General features: G+C 36.0%; 1 long non-coding RNA gene across 2 annotated transcripts; it reads left to right on the plus strand.

The window, feature by feature from the left end:
- The first annotated feature begins 1,299 nt into the window (after window positions 1-1,299).
- LOC139362398 (uncharacterized) lies at window positions 1,300-24,220 on the plus strand. 2 transcript variants are annotated; one of them, XR_011621233.1, is made up of 4 exons: window positions 1,300-1,433; window positions 3,507-3,581; window positions 16,458-16,606; window positions 20,348-24,220. It is a non-coding gene; the product is annotated as an uncharacterized lncRNA (long non-coding RNA). The 2 variants fall into 2 exon arrangements; XR_011621234.1 differs by lacking the exon at window positions 16,458-16,606.
- Window positions 24,221-25,259: the final 1,039 nt, after the last annotated feature.

Genomic DNA, 25,259 nt, shown 5'->3' on the forward strand with positions numbered 1-25,259 from the left:
TGTAAGAAAATAAATTCCTGTTATGTAAGCCACCCAGTCTAAGGCATTTTGTTATGGCAGCCCTAGCAAACTAATATATTCAGCAAATTTTTTTCCAGGACATAAACATATTTTAATATCCTACTTCCTGGGGAGAAATCCTTTTAATTATTTTTGTATATTTGGAAATAGGGGTTGTATTCCAAATTGTAGTCTACTATAAAGAACTACCTGAGGCTAGGTAATTTATAAGAAAAAGAGGTTTAATTTTCTCACAGTTCTGCAGGCTGTACAGGAAGCATGACTGGAAAACCACGGGAAACTTATAATCACGGTAGAAGGGTGAAGGGGAAGCAAGCACCTCTTCACACAGTGGCATGAGAGAGAGAGAGAGAGTGAATGGGGAAGTGCCACACACTTTTAACCATCAGCTCTCAAGATAACTCACTATCATGAGAACAGCAAGGGGGATATTATCCCCATGATTTAATCACCTCACAGCAGGTACCTCCTCCAACACTGGGAATTACAATTTAACATGGGATTTGGGTGGGGACACAGAACCAAACCATATCAGGGATATATTATAATAAATTGTACTGAGAAGTACACAACAGCACCCTGGAATATTGCTGCCAAAAATGGACCTAATCATAAGGAAACATCATATAAATTCAAATTGAGGAATTACTCCAGAATAAAGAAGACTAAAGAAACATGACAACTAAATGCAATACTTGAACCTGCATTGGACCCTGAAGCAGTTTTATCTACCTATCCATTCATTTATCCACTCATCGAAGTAAAGGATATTATTGGGATAATTGTCATAATTTGAATAAAATCCATAGATTAGGTATTAGCATTGTATCACCATTAATTTCCTAGTTTTGATAGTTGTATTCCGCTTTTATAAGAGAATTTTCTTGTTCTTAGGAAATACTGGAAAATCTGGGCAAAAAACATTCTGGAATTCTTTAGACTCTTCTTTCAACTTTTCTATATAAGTTTTAAGTTTGTTTCAAAATATAAATGCTATAAAATTAGAAATTCAAATAAAAATAACAATCAAATTGAGAGGTGTGTACATTTAACAAAATAGTTATACTAAATCAGGTTAAATTTTAAGCACGCTGAAAATTTACTGAGACCTGGGAGTGTTTGTTTCTGTCAGGGTTGGTTTCAAAGTGCATAGTGGCATATTGAATTTTGTGTAATTTCCAGTAACATAGTGCAAGGATGACTATCCATACACATTTAGTGTTGCAATAATATAAAAAGCGTCAGGAGCACTCCAGCCAGCACAACAAGTCCCCAGGGACAGCTAAGCACTCCAGTGTCTAGGGGCTGTGGGAAACTGGAAAGAAACAATCCAGTGTAAATATGACTTCCAAGCTGGCTGTTGCTCTATTGCTCTCTTGGCAGTTGCATGCTTTCTATAGCACTGTGTGAAGGTAGGCTCATCTTTCTAATCAATAGAGTTTTCTTTTATCTAAATATGATTATCCGAAAGCAAGGCTATCCAAAATGCTTTCAGATTTGCTTATTAAAAAAATTAAAACAAAAAAATTCTCCATTTGCATTCATTTGATGTTGGCATGAGTACAAAATAACTTTTGTGGGCCTTAGACATTTTTACCTTTGTGGGACTCTGCAGCCATCATAATATCAATACTTAAAATCATTTTTGGTGTAACTTAAAATACTTCAACATTTTTCCTGTTTTAGGTAAAATGTAGGAGATTTTTGTGGGTCCTAAAAATTTTATCTTTATTTCTGTTGTGAGAAAAAATAACACTTTCTTAGACTGTAAAACTTCATGTTTTTCTTCTGACTTTAAAGGCAATTAAAACAACTTCATGGGCCCCTAAAATTATTGTGGGCCCTAGGCACTATGTCTACTGTGCCTAATGCATAAGTCAGTTCTCATTTGCATTAAATTTTGAATTATTTAGGTTCTATCTCTATACCTCTCAGAAAAGTGTAATATTTGCATTGATGTAGACATTTAGTTGCTAAAATTCAGAACTTGCCTACAGCACATATTATATATCACTGTATATACTTATATTCATTTATAATTTATATCCCGTTCCATTGGGGGGCATTGCTGGTTAATACTGCCTATTAAAATTGAACTAGGTAACCATGTATTTTTACTCAGTGTTCTATTGACAGAGACTCAGATAGTAATCATTTTCTGCCTGTTTTGAAGGCTTCTGATGGGCCTTAGATCATCCTAAGATCCTGCTGCATAACAAATTGTTTGTTTTTAGTATGTGTTTTCTGTATTTGCTTTTTTGTTTCATCACCATTAAAAGATTTTTTTAAAAAATACAAGACATTTCTGTAAATAGTCATGTTTCTGTTGATTCTTTCTGAAGGTGATGTATCTGTTGATAAGATCATTGTTTGTCTCTTATATATAGCATTATAGCATCACGAAGAATACTGCAAAATGAAATGGAAGAAAAAGTGCCATATGGACATAAAATATTAATTGTAATAAATATATAGTTTTATATATTTATATATACTTATATATTAGTTTTTATATTGATATTCAAAATAGTCAGTGAGAATCATTTTGAAAGAAAGGAAATTAATTTCAAGGGTTGTTCTAAAATTAGCTTTTCTATTTGTAGCAACCTGTTTCTTTAAGACATTTCCCATGGTCCTCAAAATCATCATATTCAAATTTAAAGGGTATCTAGCAGAGTTGTGCCCTTTTGATGAAAGCAGTCCTTACTTCCTTGCCGTGTTCACTGCTTCCATTGTGCCAAGCATTAGTACAGTACCACAATGCCAGCACATGAGGACACATTTTATACCTTTGCATACCAAATTTGTTCAAGAACTCAGAATTATTCAGAGTGGATTATATTATAAAAATCAAGAAATCATGGAAGTACCTTCAGAAGTTCTTAGTTATTTTGCTTCTGTACACGTAGAATGTTTAGGTGCTGAGAGCACAATGGTGAACAGAACAGCAAAAACAAACAAACAAACAAAAAATTCTGTCTTTACAAATAACATGGTACTGACATCTGGTTAGTTTTAGCTATTGTGTCTCCCTTGCTTCTGAATTCCAGAGCAATACTTTCATTTTTTGCTATAAGCAAATTCTAAAACACAGTGTGGGGAAGTAGATAATCTGACATTTTGCATAATTAAAATAATTAGAGAAGCACAAGAAAGTTTCTAAAATGATAATTAAATTTGAAATGGGAATTAGCACGAGTGAAGCAACTCCAGGTTCATGTTGATTAACATTAACCGTGGGTTAATGTTGATTAACCCATGTAATATGACTCCAGGCATCCTGGGAATTCCTTTTACTGTGAAAGTTGGATTCAGTGGCCTTTGGCAAAGTAAGTGGGGTTCCTGCAGCTCCCAGAAAATTGTGAAAAAATCCTGTTGAAATCATTTTCATTTACCACTGAGCCAAATGACCATGATTTCCAAATGCAAAGGGATATCTAAAACCAGATAAGTAATTTACGTCAGTAGTCTTTTCCTCTCTTTAGAGTGAAGCTTATTCATGAAGAGACCGCCTGAACATACAGCAAATGTAAGAAGGTTGTGCAGATAGTCTGAAGGAGGTGAGTTAATTTTTCCCAATTTCTCTAATTTCTCAAATTTCATTTGTCATGAAACTAATAGGAAAGATTCACAAATGGCAGTTGAAGAGTTTTACCTAATGGAATCTCACTTCTATTTTTTTTTTTTTTTTTTTTGCTTCTACTTAAAGGCTTTTTTTTCAGTGATAGAAAAAATACTAGCTATAGTAATTTGCTTTTTTAATAATTGAAAATGTAGAGCAATATAGCAAACCTCAAAGAGTATTTCTCAAAACAAAAGCATAACAAAATTTGTTTATTCTCTCTTAATTTGTTTTAAAAATTTTACTTGTCTTTAGAAATAAGGAAAAATGCAAATGAAAAAATCAAAGAGCATTCTTCCATGGTTTCCAGTACTTTCTTATTAAATATGCTAACAAAACTTGAAGTGAATAAAATTCAGAGCTATAGCCTGTGCTATTGGATACCCACCCATATCCACCTGATCTGCACCACTTCAGTGCTCACTGTTTATCTTCCAAGGGCTTTCCCTGGTTACCAGAGTCCACTATACTAGTAAGGCCTAGGTTGGAAATATTGGAAAATTAATGGCCTTGGGAGAAGACTTTGACTAATGACCCACTAAAGCAGTGTACTGTAAGATCTCACTTAACCTCATCAATAAATTCTTAGAAACTGTGACTTTAAATGAAATGAACAACAAAACAGATTTTGCTATAGACTAATTGATAGAATAGTTATTTTCCTAAGGCATATTTCTGGTCACAAAAACATCACCAAACTTCTAAATAAAGATCAAAATACTTCTAATATTAAACACTGAAATATATGTGAATTATATATACATTTCAGAAAAATTAATGAAAACAAGATAAGTACCCAATTTTTGGTGAATCTGTGAGTGACAGAGGTCATAGTGGTGGTGGGTAATGTGGGGAGGGACGTTTACTCCCTATCCTACTGAGGGGTAAACATGAGTCTTCCAATATCCACACCTTGCTGTTCATCATCAAACCTCTTTAAAATGTCTAGTTTTGTTTCTAATGTCACACTTTTTCTCTGGGGTGTGTGTGTGTGTGCGTGGCCATAGATGTAAGAGGTGCAACCTTTAAAGTTTATTACAATAAAGTTAAGTCAGGGAATGAATATGTAAGATGCACCCCTTACCAGTATATAATCCAAAAACAAACATAATAAATATGGTACCCTCTCTGAACTTGTACTATATCATTTATTGTCATGTATTTGTATGATTATTGTATACTTTGTAATTTTTAAATTTTTCATTAATACATAAAAATGTACAAATTTGGGGGATACATGTGATAGTCTGATACATTCATGATATGGTTTGGCTGTTTCCCCATCCAAATCTCATCTTGAATTTCAGTTCCCATAATCCCCACGTTTCAAGGGAGGGAGCAGTGGGAGGTAATTGAATCATGCGATTTCCCCCATGTTGTTCTTGTGATAATGAATGAGTTCTCATGAGGTCTGATGGTTTTACAAGGGGCTTCCCCTTTCACTTGACACTCATTCTCTGTCCTGACGCCCTGTTAAGAGGTGCATTCTGTCATGATTGTAAGTTTCCTGAGGCCTCCCTGGCCCTGCTGAACTGTGAGTCAATCATGCCTCTTTTATTTAAAAATTACCCATTTTGGGGCAGTTTTTTATAGTAGTGTGAGACCGGATTAATACAATCAAATCTGGGTAATTGGGATGTACATCACCTTAAATACTTTTCTTTGTGCTAGGAACATTTGAATCATTCTCTTCTAGCTGTTTTGAAATGTGCAATAGATTGACTCACCCTACTGAACTATGGAACACGATGTCTTATTTCTTTCAATTAACTGTATACTTTTACCCACTATTCAATCTCTGTTCTTCCTCCTCACTCCCAACAATTCTTGGCCTTGGTAACCATCAATCTAGTCTCTATCTTCATGATACCTACTTTTGTGTCTACCACATTTGAGTGAGAATAAGCCATGTTTGTCTCTCTGTGCTTGGCTTATTTCACATAGCATAATGACCTCCAGTTCCAGCTATGTTGCTGCAAATGACAGGTTTGCATTAGTTATTGTGGTTGAATAATATTCCATTATGTATACATACCACAGTTTCTTTATACACTCATCCATTGATGGACACTTAGGTTGATTACATATTTTGGCTATTGTGAATAATTCTACAATAAACGTGGGAGTGCAGATATCTCTTTGATATATCAGTTTTATTTCTTTTGGATATATACGCAGTAGTTAATTGCTGGGTCATGTGTAGCTCTATTTTTAGTTTTAGGAGGAACTCCATACCATTTTTCATAGTGGTCATTTTAATTTACATTTCCACCAACATGTATGAGGGTTCCCCTTTCTCTCCATCCTCACCAGCATCTGTTATTACTTGTCATTTTGATAAATGCCATTGTAAGTGGGGTTAGATGATATCTCATTGTGGTTTGGATTTGCATTTCTCTTGTGACTAGTGATGTTGAGCATATTTTCATATAACTGTTGGCCATTTGTATGCCTTCATCTGAGAAATGTCTGTTCAGATTTGTTGTCCATTTTAAAATCAGATTAATTTGTTTTACACTATTGAATTGTTGGAGCTCCTTATATATTCTAGTTACCAATACTTGTGAAATGGATAGTTTGTAAAAATTTTCTCCCATTCTGAGCTGTCTCTTTACTTTGGTGATTGTTTTCCTTGCTGTACAGAAGCTTTTTAGCTTGATGTAATCTCAATTGTCAATTTTTGTTCTTGTTGCCCGTGCTTTGCCCAGACCAATGTCCTGGAATGTTTCCCCAATGTTTTCTTCTAGTAGCTTCATAGTTTCAGGCATTATATTTAAGTCTTTAATTCATTTTGATTAAATTTTTGTATACACTGAAACATAGGAGTCTAATTTCACTCTTATGCATATGGTTGTCTGGTTTTCCCAGCACCATTTATTAAAGAGACTGCCCTTCCCCCATTGTCTGTTCTTGGTGTCTTTGTAAAAACTGATCTATCTTTAAATGTGTTTACTGATATCTGGGTTCTCTATTCTATTCTACAAGTGTACATGTCTGTTTTTCTACTAGTCATGCTAATTTGGTTACCATACCTTTGTAGTATGTTTTAAAGTTGGATAGTATGATGCTTCCAGCTTTGTTTTTTTGTTTGTTTGGTTTTTTTGTTGTTGTTGTTGTTTTGTTTGTTTACTCAGGATTGCCTGGGCTATTCAGGGAATTTTCTAGTGTGTGGTTCTATACAAATTTTGAGGATTTTTTTTTTGTGTGTGTGTGTGAAGAAAGTCAGAATTTTGACAGGGATTGCATTGAATCTCTAAATTGCTTGTCGTTCTTGAAGGCAGCATGTACTTGGGTCTTGTTTCTTTACCCATTCAGCACCTCTACAACGTTTAATTGGAGAATTGAGAACGTTTGTATTTAGTGCTATTATTGACAAGTAAGGACTTACTACTGACAATTTGTTTCTTATTTTCTGGTTGTTCTCAGACTCTTCCTTTATTACCATCTTCCTTCATGGTTAAGTGATTTTCTCTGATAGTAAGCTTTTAATCCATTGTTTTTTATTTTTACTGTACTATTATAGGTTTTTGCATTGTGGTTACCTTGAGGCTTATAACAAACATCTTTAAAATATAACAAGTTATTTTAAGGAGATGACAACTTAGAGCACAATAAAATAGAAATAAAAGAAAAAACTAAAAAACAAAACTGCTTACAAGGATATTCAGGACTTGAACTCAGCTCTGGATCAAACAGACCTAATAGACATGTACAGAACTCCCCACCCCAAATCAACAGAATATACATTCTTCTCAGCCCCACATCGTACTTATTCTAAAATTGACCACATAATTTTACTGAGAAGTAAAACACTCCTCAGCAAATGCAAAATAATGGTAATCATAACAAACAGACTCTAGGACCACAGTGCAATCAAATTAGAACTCAGGATTAAGAAACTCACTCAAAACCACACAACTACATGGAAACTGAACAACCTGCTCCTGAATGACTAAACAAAATAAAGGCATAAATAAATAAGTTATTTAAAACCAATAAGAAGAAAGACACAACATACCAGAATCTCTGGGACACAGCTAAAGAAGTGTTTAGAGGAAAATTTATAGCACTAAATGCCCACAGGAGAAAGTGGGAAAGATCTAAAATTGACACCCTAGTGTTACAATTAAAAGGACTAGAGAAGCAACAACAAACAAATTCAAAAGCTAGCAGAAGACAAGAAATAACTAAAATCAGAATAGAGCTGAAGGAGACAGAGACACAAAAAACCCTTCAAAAAAATCAATGAATCCAGGAGCTGCTTTTTTGAAAGGATTAACAAAATAGATAGACCACTATCCCAACTAATAAAGAAGAAAAGAAAGAAGAATCAAATAGACACAATAAAAAATGACAAAGGGGATATCACCACTGATCCCACAGAAATACAAACTACCATTAGAGAATACTATAAACACCTCTACACAAATAAAATAGAAAATCTAGTAGAAGTGGATACATTCCGAAACACATACACCCTCCCAATACTAACCCAGGAAGAAGTCAAATCCCTGAATAGACCAATAATAAGTTCTGAAATTGAAGCAGTAATTAATAGCCTACCAGCCAAGAAAAGCCCAGGACCAGACAAATTCACAACTGAATTCTACCAGAGGTACAAAAAGGAGCTGGTACCATGCCTTCTGAAACTATTCCAAACAATAGAACAAAAGAGACTCCTCCCTAACTCATTTTATGAGGTCAGCATCACCCTGATACCAAAACCTGGCAGAGATACAACAACAACAACAAAAAAGAAAACTTCAGGCCAATATCTCTGATGAACATTGATGCAAAAATCCTCAATAAAATACTGGCAAACCTAATCCAGCAGCACATGAAAAAGCTTATCCACCATGATCATGTCAGCTTCATTCCTGAGATGCAAGGCTGGTTCAACATATGCAAAACAATAAACGTAATTCATCATATAAACAGAACCAATGACAAAAACCATATGATTATCTCAATAGATGCAGAAAAGGCCTTTGATAAAATTCTACACCCCTTCCTGCTAAAAACTCTCAATAAACTAGGTATTGATGGAACAAATTAAAAAACAAGAGCTATTTATGACAAACTCACAGCCAATATCATACTGATTGGGCAAAAGCTGGAAGCATTTCCTTTGAAAACTGGCACAAGACAAGGATGCCCTCTCTCACCACTCCTATTCAACATAGTATTGGAAGTTCTGGTCAGGGCAATCAGGCAAGAGAAAGAAATAAAAGTATTCAAATAGGAAGAGAGGAAGTCAAATTGTCTCTATTTGCAGAAGACATGATTGTATATTTAGGAAAACCCATCATATCAGCCCAAAATCCCCTTAAGCTTTATCAGCAACTTCAGCAAAGTCTCAGGATACAAAATCAATGTGCAAAAATCACAAGCATTCCTATACACCAATAATAGACAAACAGAGAGCCAAATCATGAGTGGACTCCCATTCACAATTGCTACAAAGAGAATAAAATACCTAGGAATACAACTTAAAAGGGATGTGAAGGACCCTTCAAGGAGAACTAGAAACCACTGCTCAAGTAAATAAGAGAGGACACAAACAAATGGGAAAACATTCTATGCTCATGGATAGGAAGAATCAATATTTTCAAAAAGACCATACTTCCCAAAGTAATTTATACATTCAATGCTATCCCTATCAAGCTACCATTAACTTTCTTCACAGAATTAGAAAAAACTACTTTAAATTTCATGTGGAAACAAAAAAGAGCCCATATAGCCAAGACAATCCTAAACAAACAGAAAAATGAAGGAGGCATCATGCTACCTGACTTCAAACTATACTACAAGGCCACAGTAATCAAAACAGCATGGTACTGGTAACAAAGCAGATATATAGACCAATAGAACAGAACACAGGCCTCAGAAATAACACCACTCATTTACAGCCATCTGATCTTTGACAAATGATAAAAATAAGCAATAGTGAAAGGATTCCTTATTTAATAAGTGGTGTTAGGAAAAGTGGTTAGCTATATGCAGAAAACTGAAGCTGGACCCCTTCCTTATACCTTAAACAAAAATTAACTGAAGATGGATTAAATACTTAAACATAAGGTCTAAAACTATAAGTACCCAATAAGAAAACCTAGGCAGTACCATTCAGGACATAGGCATGGGCAAAGTCTTCATGACTAAAACACCAAAAGCAATGGCAACAAAAGCCAAAATTGACAAATGGGATCTACTTAAATTAAGGAGCTTCTGCACAGCAAAAGACTCTATCATCAGAGTGAACAGGCAACCTACAGAACGAAAGAAAAATTTTGCAATCTATTCATCTGACAAAGGGCTAATATCCAGAATCTACAATGAACTTAAACAAATTTACAAGAAAAACAAACAACCCCATCAAAAAATGGGTGAAAGACATGAACAGGCACTTCTTAAAAGAAGATATTCAGGCAGCCAAAAAATATATATAAGAAAAAAGTTCATTATCACTGGTCATTAGAGAAATGCAAATCAAAACCACAAGAAGATAACACCTCACACCAGTTAGAATGGCAATCATTAAAAAGTCAGGAAACAACAGATGCTGGAGAGGATGTGCAGAAACAGGGATGCTTTTACACTGTTGGTGGAAGAGTAAATTAGTTCAACCATTATGGAAGACAATGTGGTGATTCCTCAAGGATCTAGAACCAGAAATACCATTTGACCCAGCAATCTCATTACTGGATATATACCTAAAGAATTATAAATCATTCTACTGTAATGACACATGTGCAAGTATGTTTCTTGCAGCACTATAGCAATAGCAAAGACTTCGAACCAACCCAAATGCCCATCAATGATAGACTGCATAAAGAAAATGTGGCACATATACACAATGGAATACTATGCAGCCCTAAAAAAGATGAGTTCACATCCTTTGCAGGGACATGGGTGAAGCTGGAAACCATCATTCTCAGCAAACTAACACAAGAACAGAAAACCATACACCACGTGTTCTCACTCATAAGTGGAAGTTGAACAATGAGAACACATGGACACAGGGAGAGGAACATCACACACTGGGGCCTGTCAGAGGCTGGGGGGCTAAGGGAGGGATAGCATTAGGAGAAATACCTAATATAGATGACGGGTTGATGGGTGCAGCAAACCACCATGCCTATGTAACAAACCTGCACATTCTGCACATGTGTCTCAGAACTTAAAGTATAATAATAATGAAAAAAAAACCACTCTACGCTTTAACTCCATACCCTCACAAACACTTTGAATTTTTATTTTATCAGTTTACATATTTAAAAAATATCTATTTTGAACAGGTTGTCACTATTATTGTTTTTGATAGATTTGTCTTTATAAGCTTCATACTAGAGTTATGATTGGGTTGCATACTACAATTAAATTTATTGGCATATTCTGGGGTTGTATTCATACTTAATTTTACCATTGGATTTTATACCTTGAAATGTTTTCTTTTAATTAGTATACTTATATGTTAGCATTTTAAAATTTCAGGTTGAAGAATTCCCTTTAGCATTTCTTGCAAGATGGGTCTAGTAGGGGTGAATTCTCTTAGCTTTTGTCTGTGAAAGACAATTTCTTTGCTGATGCTGCCCTATTTCTTTCTGGCCTACATGGTTTCCATTGTGAGTCTATTGCCAGGTGAACTGGAGTTGCTTTGTTATTTTACTCTTTTGCTGCTTTCCGGATCTTCTCTTTGTCTTTGATATTTGAAAGTTCGATTATTATATGCCTTGGTTAGTGTTATTTGGGTTGAATCTATTTGGTGTTCCCTGACCCTTTTATATCTAGATATTTCTGTCTTTCATGAGTTTTGGAAAGTGCTCTGTTATTATTTCTTAGGATAAGCTTTTCTTCCCTTGCTCTTGCTCAGCACCCCCTTTAACACCAATAATTTTAAGATTTGGTCTTTTGAGGTTATTTTCTATATCTTATAGGTGGCCTTCTTTTCTTTTCATTGTTTGTTTTTTCTTTTCTGTCTTTGAACTGTATTTTCTTAATAGCCAGTCTTTGAGCTCACTGATTCTTTTCTCTAACCCATTCTGTTATTGAGATCCTCTAAAGAGTGTTTCAATTCAGCAAGTGTGGTTCTCCGTTCCAAGATTTCTGTTTCATTTTTAAATTATTATTTCAATTTTCTTGTTAAATTTCTCTGATAAGTATCTGAATTGTTTTTCTATGTTATCTTGTAGGTCACGGAGTTTCCTTAAAATTGCTATTTTGAATTCTTAGTTATAAAGTTCACATATTGGTTTTCTAATCCCAAATGGCAGCGTAGAAGCAAGCTTGCTTCTCTTCCCTACACCAGAAACCAAAAAGAAATACACAGCAGCAAGATCTTCACCAGCAGCAACCCAGAGATCCTGTATGAGGATGAGACAGTCCCTGTAGCTAGGGAGAAGTGGAAAAATTCTGAGCAAATGGTAGGAGAACCAGATTCTACATCCATGATGCTTCTTCCCTGCATTCCGCCACACATCGGCAGCATGAAAAATCTGCCCTCAAGTCATGGTTTCCGCACTGAAAAATGTGAAATTGAGATTGTCAATCAGTTTTATCATCTTCTTTGGTTTTCTACCAGGAGACCTGCCTTTGCCTTAAACCACAGGTAGCATTGTGACTACCTGGAGGGAGAAATGTCCGTGACGGCTGGCAGAGACAAATAGGGAAGCCAGGACTACCATCCTCAGCCGTAAAAACTCCTTGTAACTTGACCAAAGGAGATGCCAAATCAGTAGAAATCATGTAGCAAGTATGTTCCTAAGGTCCCCTGGGCACACACCCGCCGCCGGCCTTCCCACAGTGCTAGGATAATCCCTTTGGACCTCCTCCTTATGGGACAGGCAGTGCTCTGGCCATTTCCTAAAGTCAAAGTAAACATAGGCTTACCGCGCCACCTAGAGCCGAAAACAAGGCAGCAAGCTAGCAGTGAAGATTTATTAAGCAATCGTATTCAATAAAAACCAAACCAAACCAGACAGAAAAAGCTGGAATAAATAACTAATTATTCAATACAAATACATAGATGTATGCCCACAAGAAACAACAGCAAACATGGAACCATAACCTGCTAGACAAAGCAAAGCTCCAGCAACTGACCCTCCTGAGACGGCGATTTGTGAACTCTCTGACCAAGAATTCAAAACAGCTGTTTTAAGGAAACTTTGTTATCTCTAAGATAACACAGAAAAGCAATTCAGATATTTATCAGAGAAATTTAACAAGGAAATTGAAATAATCATAAACAGAAATCTTGTAACTGAGAACTACATTTGCTGAACTAAGAAACTCTTTAGAGGGTCTCAACTGCAGAATAGGTCAAGCAGAGAAGAGAATCAATGAGCTCAAAGACTGACTATTAAAAAATACACGGAGGAGAGAAAAGAAAAAAGAATGAAAATGAGAGAAGGCCACTTAGAAGATATAGAAAATTACCTCAAAGACAAAATCTAAAAATTATTGATGTTCAAGAGAGCGCAGAGCAGGAGCAAGGGTAGAAAGCTTATTCAAAGAAATAATAAGAGAATACTTTCCAAAACATGAGAAAGATATAAATATTCAGGTACAGGAAGGCCTCAGAGCATTACATTAGTCAAATAAGACTGATGAAGGTATTTAATAATCAAACTGTCAAAGATCAAGCACAAATATAAAATTGTAAAGGTAGCAAGAGAAAAGAAGCAAATAGCATATAAAGGAGCTCCAAATCATCCTTAGCCAGAATAAGAAAAAAACAGAGAAGACCCAAATAAATAAAAGTAGGAACAAAAAAGGAGACATGACAACTGAGACCTCAGAAATACTAAGAATCATTAGAAACAATTAGGAACCCTTACATGCCAACAAATTGGAAAATATAGAAGAAATAAATAAATTCCTGGACACATGCAACCTACCAATATTGAACCATCAATAAATAGAAAACCTCAATAAACCAATAATAAGTTATGAAATCAAAACCATAATAAAAGGTCTCCCATCAAAGAAAAGCAAAGGACCTGATAATTTCACTGCTAAGTTCTACCAAACATTTAAAGAACTAATACCAATTCTATTCAAATACTTCAAAACGATTAAAGAGGAGGGAGGGAATACTTACAAACTCATTATACAAGGCCAGTGTTACTGTGATACCAAAACCAGACAAGGACATATTTTTTTTTTTTAAAAAAAGAAGCTAGAGGCCAATATCACTGATGAACATAGATGTAAAAATCCTCAGTAAAATACTAGCAAGCCAAATGCAACAAAACATTAAAAACATCATTCACCATTGTCAAGTAGAATTCATTCCAGATATACAGGATGGTTCAACATATGCAAATCAATGCATGTTATACACCATGTTAACAGAATCAAGAACAAGAATCATATAATTATTTCAATAGATATCATAAAGGTAAAGGCATCTGATAAAATTCAACATTCCTTTATGATAAAAACCCTCAACAAACTGGGCATAGAAGAAGCATACCTGAAAATAACAAAAGCAATCTATGACAAACCCATAGCTAACATCACACTTAACAGGGAAGAATTGAAGACTTTTCCTCTAAAGGCTAGACCAAGACAAGAATGCCCACTTTCAATACTATTTTGCTGTTATTCAATATAATCCTGGAAGTCCTGGACAGAGCAATTAGATAAGAAAAAGAAATGAAGGAAAACCCAAACTGGAAAGATGGAGGTCAAATTAGCTTTGTTCACAGATGACATGATCTTATATGTCGAAAAACCTAAAGATCCTACCGAAAAAAAAACTGTTATAACTCATACAGGAATTTAGTAAAGTTGCAGGATACAAAATCAATGTACAAAAATTAGTAGTGTTTCTATACACCAAGACTGATCTAGCCAAAAATGAAATCAAGAAGGCAATCTCATTTAAAGCTACAAAGAATATGCAATACCTGGGAATCAATGTAACCAAAGATGTGAAACACTTACACAAGGAAAACTATAAAACTCTGCTGAAAGAAATAGAAGAAAGCACCAAAAAACTAGAAAAATATTCTCCACTCATGGATTGGAAAACTTAATATTGTTAAAATGACAATACTACCCCAAGCAATTTCCAGATTCACTGCAATCCCATCAAAATTCCAATGACATTCTTCACAGAAATTTTTTAAAAATCTGAAATTTATGTGGAACTGCAAAAGATCCTAAATAGCCAAAGCAATCCTGAACAAAAAGAACAAAGCCGGAGACATCACACTACCTGACTTCAAATCTATTACAAAGCTATAGTAACCAAAACAGTATGGTACTGGCATAAAAAGGGACACAGAGAGAAATAAAACAGAATAATAATCTGGAAATATATCCATGCATTTGCAGCCAGTTCATCTTCAGCAAAGGCATCAAGAACTTAAAATGGGGAAAGGCCAGCCTTTTCAATAGGTGGTGCTGAGAAAATTGCATAACTATATGCAGAAGAATGAAACTAGACCCCTATCTCTTACCATACACAAAAATTAAATCAAAATGAATTAAAGACTTGAATCTAAGACCTAAAACCAAGAATTACTAGATGAAAACTCTGAGGAAATACTTCAGGACAATGATCTGGACAAAGATTTATTGTGTAACCTCTAATGCACAGGCAACCAAAGCAAAAATAGACAATTGGGATTACATCAAACTATAAAACTTCTGAATAGCAAAGGAAATAATCAACAGAGTGAAGAAACAACCCAGAGTGGGAAAAAACAATTGCAAGCTATTTATCTGACTAGGGATTAGTAACTAGAGTATGTAAAAAGCTCAAACAACTCAATAGGAAAACAATTAAAAACTCAATTTAAAAATGGACAAAAGATCTGAATAGACACTTCTCAAAAGCAGATATACAAATGAGTAACAGCTATATTAAAGTAATGGTAAACATCACTATATATCAGATAAATGCAAATTAAAACCACAATGAGATATCATCTCATCCCAGTTAAAATGGCTTGTATCAAAAAGATAGATAATAACAGATGCTGGCAAGGATGTGGAGAAAAGAGAATTCTCATACACAGTTGGTGGGAATTAGTACAGCCGGTACAGAAGATTGTACAGAGGTTCTCCAAAATTGAAAATAGAACTACCATTTGATTTCACTACTGAGTATATATATTTAAAAAATCAATGTATCAAGAAGATATCTGCATTCCCATTGTTATTGCAGCACTATTCACAATAGGCAAAATATAGAATCAATTTAAGTGCCCATAAATGGAGGAATGGATAAAGAAAATGTGGTACATATACACAATGAAATATTATTCAATCATAAGACGTATGAAAGCCTGCCATTTGCAGCAACATGGATGGAACTTGAGGTCATGTTAAGAGAAATAAGCCAAGCACAGACAAATATGGTATGTTCTTACTCTTATGTGGGAGCTAAAAAAAGTGGATATTATGAAGATATAGAATGATGGTTACTGGAGACCAAGAATGGCAGTGAGAATGAGGGAAATAGGAGAGGGGGGAAAAATAATATAAATATATTTATTACCAAGGAGCTTTACACTTAAAAATGGTAAATTTTATACATAAATTTATATATATATATATAGACAGACACACACACACACACACACTGTCTTTTATTTTAAGAAAAATAAATAAATAAGTAAATTCAGCCTTACCGTTCAAAAAAAAGTTGACATATTTCTGTCTTGTTAGGGTTAGACAATGGTTCCTTGCTTTGTCTGTTTGGGTTGGTCATGGCTCCTCCTTTGTTATTATTTCTTTTGGATGTACATCTATGTCTTCACATGGAAGGATCAATTATTCCAGTCTTCTCTGTCTGGCTTTGTTACAGGTGGGTCTCTGTTCTCAGAGCTCCCAAGATGTGGCAGGCAGCACCCAAGATGGGGGCGGGCCACTCCCAATATGGCAGCAAGCCTTTTGTCCTCTGACCTGGGGTTCTTGGCCTCACGGATTCCAAGGAATGGAACCTTGGGCCATACGGTGAGTGTTATAGCTCTATTAGAAGCCATGGGTCATGGTAGAGAACCATGGAACCCAGTGACCAGTGTTCAGCTCAATTAGGACGAACCTGGGCACTTAGCCATGCAGGAACAATGGCGAGCCTTTAGCCCAATCAGGAGTGGCAATGGGCGCCTCGCTGGATCAGGAGCACAGTAGACACCCTGCCGGATCAGGAGGTGTGGAAGTCAACGAAGGGTCTGAGAGGGCAGCAAACAGCAGTGGTGGATGGCGAGCGAAAGCGCAGTTTGAGTCATAACAAACATGGACCAGAAGAGTGTGCAGTAGCAAGATTTAAGAGTGAAAACAGAGCTCCCATACAATGAGAAAGGACCCAAAGGGGGTTGCCGCTCCCTGCTCGAATGCCTGGCTTTAAATCCCGATCATTGTCCTTCCCTCTGTGCTCTCAGGCAATATACGATTTGACTATTTCTTTACCTCCTGCTTTAGCCTAATTCGTATTTTAGTGAGTCTACTTTACTACCTGATTGGTTGGGTGTGAGCTGAGTTACAAGCCCTGTGTTTAAAGATAGGTGCGTTCACCTTCCCCAGCCAGGCTTAGGAATTATTAGTTGGCCGAGGAAATCCAGCTAGCCCTGTCTCTCAGCTTGTTTTTGTGTTTATTGGGAATGTTTGCATAGAGAGTCTTTGAAATTTACCTGTTCAATTTCTTGTTTGCTTTTCCACTAGGTCACTTTCTCCTATTTGGCACTAGAATGTGTCTGAAGCTCAGGTTTGCCCTAGCTCTAGAAAAGGATTAGGAGAACCTGAGGAGGTCCCAAAAGTGATATTCTAGGGACTGGCTAGTGAGGATTCATAAGGAGGGAACCTGTGGATGGTACTTCTTACAGCATGGTACTAATGAACAGTTACTCTGATTTGGCATCTCCTTTGGCCAAGTTGCACAGCAGAGTATCCAGGGCTAGGGATGGTAGTGCTGCCTTCTTCGTTTGTGTCTGGCTGTCCTCAGGAGTATTTCTCCCTTCAGGCACTTGCATGCTTCCTGTGGGTTGAAGCAGGAACTGATCTCAGGTAACTTATAATCATGGCAGAAGGGGAAGCAAAAACGTCCTTCTTCACACGGCAGCAGGAAGAAGAATGAGTGCCCAGTGAAGGAGGAAGCCCCTTATAAAACCATCAGGTCTCATGAGAGCTAACTCACTATCACGAGAATAGGATGGGGAAAACCACCCCCACGATTCAATTATCTCTGATTGAGATAATTGTGGGATTCCTCCCCCAACACATGGGGATTATGGGAATTACAAGATGAGATTTGAGTGGGAATGCAGCCAAACCATATCACGCATGAACATATTTGTGGGTTTTTACATTTATATTGTTAGATGACCTTACCAAATATGACAAGACTCATATTCTCAAAGTTTTATGCTAGTTTTTATGATAGTTTATGAATATACTTAGTGTAGCTTGTTTTTGCCCTAACTTCAAAGATGAAAACAAAACTTCATTATGTGGCAAATTTTCTCATTTTATTAGGGTAGTTTACTGGTGCTCTAGGTAATAACTGAAATATGGTGTTTTCAAGAAGGCCAAAGTTGCTCAGCAAGAATTGAGATAATTGGCTTAAGCAGGGTTGATTACTATTGTAGAAAGGATCAGAGCTAAATAATTATCCATAGGATAACATGAGATAACAGATAAAGTAGTAATCCCAGCAAAACTCACATTCAAAGGCTGAAGTACTAATGCTAGAGAAAGTCAGGCCTGCTGCCAAATGTGAGCTCTCACATTCAGTCTGTCACTAGATTCTATTGCTCTTACCTCCTTAATGAGTTTAATCTGTCTCCTCCTTGCCATCCACAGCGACATAGCCTTAGTTCTGGCCCTTATTGTTTCTCACTTTGATTACTAAAACAGTCTTCTAAGCCTTCAAGGTCTCCCTTCCTTTAGTCTGTTTACTCATTCATTCATTGAGAAGCACTGACTCGACACAAAATTTCTGGCTCTACTCTCTTGTCACTCACTTGACCTCAAGTAAATTACCTAACCTTTTAGTGTTTTAGTTTCCTCATCCATAAAATAGGAATAATAATTTTTGAAATAATATTATTCTTGTAACTAAAAGGGACCAAGAAGCTTTAGGACAAGTTCAAGATTTCATGGAGCAGAAGGGAACAAGGCTGCCCATAAAAAGAGCTTGGAGGACAGTGGAAAAAAAGAATAAAGTTGTTTTATGGGATTATCCCATCCATTAGAGCTTAATTAGGAAAGCAGTTGCACAGTTAAACAAATATGTAATGAAATGATGTGTGTTGGCTTTCATTATGAAAAAAATCAACTTAGATGTGAAATGAAATATGTAAATGGGGGAGTCTCAGCTTGAGCCTAAGCTGGGCTCACATTAGAATTTAGGTATGTCTAAAATTCATGGAGTCTCTGCATAAAGAACCAAAGATTCTCCTATGAAAAACTCAGCATAATATCCCAAAAGGCTGAACTGGGTGAGGAAGTGAGGTCATTAGCTAAGAATGTTTGGAGAGCATAGCTGCACTACAAAATTTCCTTGAAGTCTTATGTTTTGCCTTTTAAAATATCCCAAATTTTACACATTTTAAAAAATGTTAGTTAATGTTATGAGCTGAATATTTGTGTTCCCCTAAAATTCATATATTGAAATCTAATCCTTAATGTAACAGTATTTTGAAGTGGGGCCTTGGGGAGGTAGTTAGGCTATGAGAGTGGAGCTCTTATGAATGGGATTAGTTTCCCTCTAACAACAGATCAGTGGGCTAGATTGCCCTCTTTCCACTATGTGAGAATACAACAAGTCAGAAGTCTGTAACCTAGAAGAGATCTCTCACCAGAGCCTAACTATGCTGGCACCCTGACTTCAGAATTTCAGCCTTTAGGACTGTGAGAAATAAATGCTTGTTATTTAAGCCACCCAGTCTGCCATAATTTGTTTTAGCAGCACAAACTTAAGACATTTAATATTTTAAAATATTTACTATGAAATAATTGACATGTATTATGGGAAACTGATGTATCAAGATAATGAACATGCTTATTCCATGGCTCCAAGTACCTCCTTGCACATTTCTGCCACCCCTACATGCATTCCAGTTTTAGGAACAATTACATGGTCCTGCAGAATGGGAGAGCCAAGAGGCTTGTTCAAGGTATTATTCAAGGATAATGGGTCAGTCTTAGACCAAAATTCCCTGAATCTTCTTAGTAGATTCTTGGTAGACTCTGCCACTCAAGTAATCTTTCTGTTCCAACCAATGACAGAGGTCTTGCAAATTTAAAAAGTATCAATACTTGAAAGAGGTGTTCGTCTGAAATCACCAATGATCATGGAGGATGAATGCGTGGGTTACTGGTTCTAGGAGCTTTTGTATGGTGTCAGGGGTTAAGGTGGTAATAGAAGATGATGTCTTTGGTGTAGATGTCCACACTATCTATATATTACCAGCATTAAGGACCTCTTCAAATACAAAAACAAACAAACAAACAAACAAACAACAAGCATCAACGGGGGTATCACAGTAAGTTGGAAAAGAATGTAGGAAAAATTATACGAGCTTAATGGTGACCAAGAGGAGTTGGAAAGCATATGTGCACTGATACCTCACAACCTTCAGAACCATTTGGCTAGAATTTGAGTGTAGAATGGAGTTTTCATATGGCTGGTGACAGTGAAGTCAAAGAAATGTACTCTTTGAGAAAAATATTTGTGACCTTATTCTTTTTGTCTAGGCTGGTGCAGCATGGAAATACAGATTTGAGCTCATTACTCCAGTTTTCACGCTGAGTTTGGAAGGTTCCTAGAGGGTCTGTGGAACTGTCTCAGGGGCCATGGACGGAAGGTGCAGAAGACTAAACAGGCACGGTCCCCTGGAACCCGTGTCAGCCAAAGCAGCTCCATTTTCTATTTTCCTACTTTCCTTTTATAAATTTGAAGTAAGATTTTTCATGTGAAATTTGGTTTGAAAAATGAATTTTGCTGCTTAGAAAAGAAAATCATTTAAAAGTTATAATACTAGAACATTGGCAAGAAAATGGAGAAGAAATATTTTAGGTTGTGGAAAATAAGATAAATTATACCCAGCAAGAGGACAGTCAAAAATTTTGAGCCCTAGAAGAATATCTTAAGATTATTTTGTGCTCAATAATATATAACTTATGACAAGAAAGAGAAAAGCATTATGTTCAGATAGGATAAGGAGAAACATTTATATGAATATATTTTTAAACTTCTAGTATGTAATTTCAGCGCCAAGTTAGAAGCTGTGCCTAGAATTTTGTTTTTGAGTATGGAATGAAATGGGAAGGTAGAAATTGGAAAAGACTAAATCTAAGAATCATTCCTGGAGAGGTATGGCGGAATAAGTTGGCAATATGCCATGAGTACATGGATTTGTGTATACCGCTCTTTATCCTGCCACTATGCTAAACTATCAATAAATCTGCTGTCCTTATCTGTACTCTGCAGTACATAAGATTTTTTATTCTCTCTGGTTGTTTTTAAGAATTGTTAGATGGCTGGGTGCAGTGGCTCATGCCTGTAATCCCAGCATTTTGGGAGTCTGAGGCAGGTGGATCACCGGAGGTCAGGGGTTCAAGACAAGTCTGACCAATATGGTGAAACCCTGTCTCTACCAAAAATGAAAAAATTAGCTGAGCATGGTGGTGGGTGCCTGTAGTCCCAGCTACTCAGGAGGCTGAGACAGGAGAATTGCTTGAACCCAGGAGGCAGAGATTGCAATAAGCCGAGATTATGCCACTGCGCTCTAGCCTGAGTGACAAAGTGAGACTATCTCAAAAAACAAAAAACAAAAACAAAAACAAAAACAAAAAAGAATTGTTCATTTAGTGGTGTTGGGTAATTTGATTATGATACGCTTTGGTATAGTTCTCTTTATGTTTCTTGTGCTTGGCATTCATTGAGATTCTTAGAGCTGTAGGTTTGTACTTTTCATCAAATCCAGAAAGTATTTTACTAATTTTTCTCCAAAAATTTTTTGGTTTCCACCTCCCCACTTTTGAGAACTTTATTTACATGATATTTGGTGTCTTGGAGATGTCCCATGGCTCACCATTGGCTTTTTTTTCTCTATACATTTCATTTTTTATAATTTCTATGTCTTCAAGTTCACTAATCTTTATTTCTGTCATGTGAATCTGCAAGCACAGTAGCAGATCAATACCTATATAGAGACTTCCTATAAGAAAGAAGTAGAATTGTAGACAAGAAGAAATGAATGAATTAATAGTAAGTGCTGAAAGTGGTATAATTTTGATTATCCATAGCCAACAGCAAAGACATCTGATTCTCACCTCACACTGTTCATTGGAATCATTAGAGGTTTAAATAAGAAAGTCAAAACCTTAAAAGCTCTAGACTAAATGAATGAGAATATATCTATATAAGCTTGAAATAGAGAAAGATTGCTTCAACATTACAGTAGGTTCCAACCATAAAAGATTGATAAACTAGACTACAGTCAACATTCCATATTTGGAAAAAAAAAAAAAAAAAAAAACAAATCATTCTGTATTTGCAGGTTTGCATCCTCAAATTCAACCAACTGTGGGTCGAAAATATTTTTAAAAGGCAATAAAAAATAATACAAATAAAAGATACCATACAACTATTTACATAGCATATACATTGTGTTGGTATTATAAGTAATCTAGAGATGATTTAAAATATACAGGAGGATGTGCATAGGCTCTATGCAAATACTTCACCATTTTATATAAAAAGACTTTAGTATCCTTGAGTTTTGGTATCTGTCTGGGAGGCAGGGAGGTGGTGTCCTGGAGCCAGTCTCCCAGAATACCAAGGGATGGCTACACTCTCCAATTAGGAAACTCTAAAAGGTAAATAAAAATAAGCTAAGAAAAAAATACTTGTTATAGATGCACCTAACAATATATTGACATTTGGACATAAATAATTCCTATGGCAATAAAAAAGATACAAACTGATATGGTTTGGGTCTCTGTCCCCCACCCAAATCTCATGTCAAATTGTTACTCCCAATGTTGAAGATCAGGCCTGGTGGGATGTAACTGGATCATGGGGGCAGAGCTCATGAATGGATGAACACCATCCCTCCTTGGTACTGTATAGTGAGTTCTCACACGATCTGGTTGTTTGAAAGTTTGCAGCACCTTTTCCCCTGCTCTCTTGGTCCTGCTTCTTCTCCTGTTTTGCCTTCCACCATAAGTAAAAGTTCTCTGAGGCCTCCCGAGAAGGAGAAGCTGCTATGCTGCCTATACTGCCTGCAGAACCTTGAGCCAAGGAAACCTCTTTTCTTCATAAATTACCCAGTCTCAGATATTTGTAACAGTGGGAGAATGTACTAATACACCAACCCATTTAAAAAGACACATATTTCACAGAACAAAAAACTAAAATGATTAATAAATAGAGAGAAAGATGCTTCACACATTAGTAGTCAGGAAAATTTAAATTAAGATTTCTGCAAATACTATTTGTTCTTCATTAAATTGGCTAAAATTTAAAAAGATTGACAAATCAAAATCTTGCTAAAGATGTGACTCAATAATTTATTTCCTGACACTAGGAGTAAACATTTCTAAGTTTTCAAACAAGATCTGGTGTGTTCACGGTGGTCTATGACTCCCAAGTTATCAAGAAAACATTTATTATTAATTTTTAATTTTTAAAATTGTGATAAGTTATACATAAAATAAAGTTCACCATCATAATCATTTTAAGAATTTAGTTTAATACTGTTATGCATATTCAAATTAATTTGTAAGCAATCTCCAGAACTCTTTTTATCTTGCAAAACTGAAATCCTATATACGCATTAACAAAAAGTCGCCAAGCCCCTCTTCCCAAGAACCTGGCAACCACCATTCCATTTTCTCTATGAATTTGACTACCTTATAAAATTAAATCATGCAGCATTTATCTTTTTATACACCTTGGGGTAATCTTATTTTGGTCAAATCCGTTTGGTGTTCTCTGATCTTCCTATATCTAGATATTTAATCTTTCTCATGTTTGAAAAGCTTTTGTTATATCTCTTGATGAGCTTTCTACTCCCTTCTCTTGCACAACTTTTTTTTTTTATATTTCTTTTTTTTTATTATTATACTTTAAGTTCTAGGGTACATGTGCATAACGTGCAGGTTTGTTACATATGTATACTTCTGCCATGTTGGTGTGCTGCACCCATCAACTTGTCAGCACCCATCAACTCATCAGGTATAACTCCCAATGCAATCCCCTTGCTTCCCTCTCCCCATAATAGGCCCCGGTGTGTGATGTTCCCCTTCCTGAGTACAAGTGATCTCATTGTTCAGTTCCCACCTATGAGTGAGAACATGCAGTGGTGGGTTTTCTGTTCTTGCGATAGTTTGCTGAGAATGATGGTTTCCAGCTGCATCCATGTCCTTGCAAAGGACACAAACTCATCCTTTTTTATGGCTGCATAGTAGTCCATGGTGTATATGTGCCACATTTTCTTAATCCAGTCTGTCACTGATGGATATTTGGGTTGATTCCAAGTCCTTGCTATTGTGAATAGTGCCGCAATGAACATATGTGTGCATGTGTCTTTATAACAGCATGATTTATAATCCTTTGGGTATATACCCAGTAATGGGGTGGCTGGGTCATATGGTACTTCTAGTTCTAGATCCTTGAGGAATCTCCATACTGTTTTTTCATAATGGTTGAACTAGTTTACAATCCCACCAGCAGTGTAAAAGTGTTCCTATTTCTCCACATCCTCTCCAGCACCTGTTGTTTCCTGACTTTTTAATGATCACCATTCTAACTGGTGTGAGATGGTATCTCATTGTGGTTTTGATTTGCATTTCTCTGATGGCCAGTGATGATGAGCATTTTTTCATGTGTGTGTTGGCTGTATGCATGTCTTCTTTTGAGAAATGTCTGTTCATATCCTTTGCTCACTTTTTGATGGGGCTGTTTGTTTTTCTTCTTGTAAATTTGTTTGCGTTCTTTGTAGGTTCTGGATATTAGCCCTTTGTCAGATGAGTAGATTGCAAAAATTTTCTCCCATTCTGTAGGTTGCCTGTTCACTCTGATGGTAGTTTCTTTTGCTGTGCAGAAGCTCTTTAGTTTAATTAGATCCTATTTGTCAATTTTGGCTTTTGTTGCCATTGCTTTGGTGTTTTAGACATGAAATCCTTGCCCATGCCTATGTCCTGAATGGTATTAACTAGGTTTTCTTCTAGGGTTTTTATGGTATTAGGTCTAACATTTAAGTCTCTAATCCATCTTGAATTAATTTTCATATAAGGAGTAAGGAAAGGATCCAGTTTCAGCTTTCTGTTTATGGCTAGCCAATATTCCCAGCACCATTTATTAAATAGGGAATCCTTTCCCCATTTCTTGTTTTTCACAGGTTTGTCAAAGATCAGATGGCTGTAGATGTGTGGTATTATTTCTGAGGACTCTGTTCTGCTCCATTGGTCTATATCTCTGTTTCGGTACCAGTACCTTGCTGTTTTGGTTACTGTAGCCTTGTAGTATAGTTTGAAGTCAGGTAGCATGATGCCTCCAGCTTTGTTCTTTTGACTTAGGATTGTCTTGGCAAAGCGGGCTCTTTTTTGGTTCCACATGAACTTTAAAGCAGTTTTTTCCAATTCTGTGAAGAAACTCATT

This window comes from Macaca nemestrina, chromosome 3 (assembly GCF_043159975.1).
Source record: "Macaca nemestrina isolate mMacNem1 chromosome 3, mMacNem.hap1, whole genome shotgun sequence".
Classification (NCBI taxonomy): Eukaryota; Metazoa; Chordata; class Mammalia; order Primates; family Cercopithecidae; genus Macaca; species Macaca nemestrina.